Raw genomic sequence first — 3,894 nt, forward strand, 5'->3', positions numbered from 1 at the left:
TTAGAAAGAATAGACGGAAAACCAATTTCTATTCTGCATTATGATGATGATAGTTTCCATGACTTCATTTCCGAAAAGGCATTGGAAGCACTTAACCTAGATGCATCGTACTCTAGTTATAAAGTGAAAGCTGCACTTCAAGAAACTAAGTAGAGGTTACAAGTCTAGAATTGAAAATGGATTCATTGAAAGAAAAGAGAACATCTTTAGTTACTCCTTTGCAAGGTGTTGATGTTATCTTAGGAACGCTATAAAAACATGAACATAATCCTTAGAATAATTATGACACCCATATAATATGGTTAATGAAAGATGACAAACAAATTTATCTCTAATGTCAGACTAAGGGTGACTTAGGTCCTCTTTAAACTCACACCCAAGCTAAAAGAGCTATAAAGAAGAAGGAGAAGATACTTTTTATTCTTGTCAACCAGCTTAGTGCTCAGGGTGACTCTTAACCAAACATGTCTCATGATCCTTTTATTTCTAAGTTCTCTAATTTCTTTATAGATAACCTACCTCCTGGTTTACCTAAATCTCGTCTAGAGGATCATAAAAATAAAATAATCCCTGGAAGCTCTCCACTATGTAAAGCTTATGGAGTTAACATGCGTGAACAGAAAGAGATTCAGAGACAAGTAGAAGAATTATTAGACAAAGGACTAATTAGACCTAGGAGTTCTCCATTTGATGCTCTAGTTCTTCTTATTAAAAAGAAAAATGGGACATATTGAATGTGTATCGATTATCGTACTTTAAACAAGATTACTTTTAAGAACCGAAATCCAATACCACGAGTGGATGACTCGCTAGACAAGCTCAAGGGAGCACAGTTTTTTTACAAAATTGACCTCAAGTCCAGCTACCATCAAATTCGAATGGATGAAGGAAATATTTTCAAGACTTCTTTTAAAGCCCAAACTAGTGTCACTAGTTTTTAGTTATGCCATTTTGCTTGACTAATAGCCTAGCTACTTTTAATAGAATGATGAATAGAATACTCTTGAAACGCCAAAGTTTAATTATAGTGTTTTTTGATGATATCTTAATTTTCAATAAGAATCATCAAGAGCACGAACAACATTTGAAAAAAGTGTCAGCTCTATGTCGATCCCAATATGAGAAAATTCATTCAAGAGGAAGTGGAATACTTAGGACATTGTTTCGGTTGATGGTATTCAAGTAGACCCCAAAAAGATCGAAAGCATTGCTAACTAGCCCAAACCGTATGATATTCACGAACTCTGATCTTTTCTTGGAATCAATAGCTACTATAGGAAGTTCGTCAAAAATAAGTTTGAATATATTTCACATCCTTTAACTAAACTCCTTAAAAAAGCTAGACATTTTGATTGGCCTAGTAAACAGGACCATTCCTTCTCTGAACTTCAGAAAGCATGGACTCATGCACCAGCTCTTACACTACCAAATTTTCAACGACCGAACATGGACATGGTTTTGGTAGTGTTCTCATGCAAGATGGACATCCCATTGCTTATGAAAGTCGTAAGCTTAAGCCAACAGAAAGAATTTATAGTACATATGACAAGGCATTTGTTGTTGTCGTTCATGCCTTAGGACTTTGAAAATATTATTTAATGGGATCTAAATTTTCAACTAAAACAGACCAACAAAGTATTAGTCATTTATTAATGCAACCCTTAATTTCTGACCGACGTATCAAATGGGCTCCATTAATCCAACGTTTTCAATCCATGATTCAATATCTCTATGATTCAGAGTGAAGTCCTAGCTTGGGAGAGATGGTGACCAAAGTGAGTTCTGCTGATAAAGAGAAGAAATTGAGTCACAGTAGAGATTCAGGTTTGCACATAATAGTGTCGGTGTGTGCGTGTGAAGGGTTGATCCGTACCCGAAGGCGGAAGGCCTATGAGAATGAGCAGATCGGGAAACAAAGAGCAATGGGAGACAGGAGTCGGTCACAGTAGGGACACCGTTGAAAATGTGGGGCGTTGTTGGACACTGGTGTTTAGGGTGAAATCAGCAAGGAACAGGGCTCCGGGGCAGGTTCGAAGAGGTGGTGTGATAATTTCCGCAATTTTCAACCCAGCATGGCCAACCAGCAGTAAGTAGGGGAGCGGGAGAGGCGGATTCGTCTTACCCCTTCATTCAGCCCAGAACAGCAGCAAGGAAGGAATCGTCAACTGGAGTAGGGTTGAAATCCAGTCCGGTATAGGTACTTGCTGGCATGAGCCAGTGAGAGAGAGAGAGAGAGAGAGAGAGAGAGAGAGCAGGAGTGCAGTCGTTTAGAAAGGGAATGTACCACTCACTGCTGTGAGGCAAATGTATACTCACTCGCCATGGTTGGGAGCCTGGAGGTCTCAAGCAGCAGCCAAACATAGGGCAAGCTCTGGCAAGCGGCCCACAAAGATGCCTGTGTTTTAATCGGGCACGGCCAAAGAGCAGGCCGCCCCCGTTGTGATGCAGTTGAGCTCTGGATCTCCACTGACGCGTTTGCAGCTATCAGTAAGCTCCAGTTTTTCTAGAGGGAGGATGAGCTACAAGCAGCTAGAGGCCAACCAGGCAAGTAGCCTACCTAGTGCTATTAAAATGCATAGAGCATCTTTACTTTTGGCATCATTTCTAGTATTTGGTGCAAACCAGTACAACCAGCAACCAGGCAAGTAGCCTACCTAGTGCCATTAAAATGCATAGCCATCATTTCTAGTATTTGGTGCAACCTGGTTTGAAGCTAGAGAGTCCACCCATCCCGAACCCGCTGAAAGAGGAGCAGCAGCACATCTAAACGAGAAACACACGAGCGGAAAAAGAAGAGGGCAGCAAGCCAGAGGACTAAGCGTGCGCGGTTCGTCTAGCCCTAGTTCTCAGTGCATCTCCATTCCAGTCAATCCGCTCTGCCATGGGTAAGTTGCTGTGGCCATAAGAAAATGAGGAGAGACCGCTGCTAAGCGACGAAGCACCTACCTGTCTGGGAGTTGGGAACCTTGCCTCTCAACTGTGCAATCAGACATGATGACATGACAAGATGAGGCTGCAAGAGAGCTCACTCGATCTAAGGTGGTAAAGTGTTTCTGCCAGGGCCATGCGGCTAGCCATTCCTCTGCTTCTTCTTCTAGGTCGATGTTGGTGAAGCTTTGGCTCCTTCTTGAGGATCCAAAAGACAGCCTTCGTCTCCTAGGACCCCCTGAGCCATCGATGGTGTGGTGCTGCCCATCCTTTCTCACAACAACCACAGGCTGCCATCGATGCTGTCTCAACCACGGCTTGTGCAGGCCTTCGTGCAATGAGGGCGTTGTCACGAAAGTGGACATACAAACCAGTGTGCTCATGTTGTGGCGGCCGGGTTTCTCTCTGGGCATCCAATCCAGGCACATATGTCCATGGAGATCCCCCATGTCCTTGACGACGGCCATGGCGATGGCGCAGAACCTGCACAACGAGAGCGACGGAAACAAACAAACAGAGCGTTACCTCAGATACACACCACCTGCAAGAGCCGAGCAAGCGAGCGGAAGATGCAGACGGAGCGCTTCCCCTCCTTGTTTTGAACGTACGCTTGGGGAGCCCCTCTCCCTGGAGAGAGAAGCCCGCTGCAAAAATTGGGATATGGTGCTTGTGTTGGGCCGAGCACACGGTATTCTTTAGTAAAAGGCGAAAGAATAGTTCGCTTTGTGCTCAACCCGCACCTTCCATGAGGAAAGAGGCAACCAACCAGGAGGCTTTATACCTACCTACCTCCACGAGTCCCTGCTGGGACTTCCCTCTTGCGCCGGGGAACCAATGTGGGATAAGTGGTGCAAGGATGGTTAAGTAGACGCTTTTGTAGATCTTGGGGTGCTCGCCACGCCATTTATTATTATAAAGCTTTTTAGTTTTGTTTTAGTAGTTTGCTAACACAACTAATAGAGAGAA

At 43.8% G+C, this 3,894-nt stretch overlaps 1 non-coding gene across 1 annotated transcript; it reads right to left on the minus strand.

Annotated features, from left to right (window-relative positions):
* Positions 1-3,547: 3,547 nt before the first annotated feature.
* LOC147624814 (U5 spliceosomal RNA) lies at positions 3,548-3,670 on the minus strand. The gene has a single exon (XR_015269048.1). It is a non-coding gene; the product is annotated as a U5 spliceosomal RNA (small nuclear RNA).
* Between the last annotated feature and the right edge of the window lie 224 nt (positions 3,671-3,894).

This window comes from Cibotium barometz, chromosome 24 (genome assembly GCF_041138505.1).
Source record: "Cibotium barometz isolate CiBa-2024 chromosome 24, ASM4113850v1, whole genome shotgun sequence".
Taxonomy (NCBI): domain Eukaryota; kingdom Viridiplantae; phylum Streptophyta; class Polypodiopsida; order Cyatheales; family Cibotiaceae; genus Cibotium; species Cibotium barometz.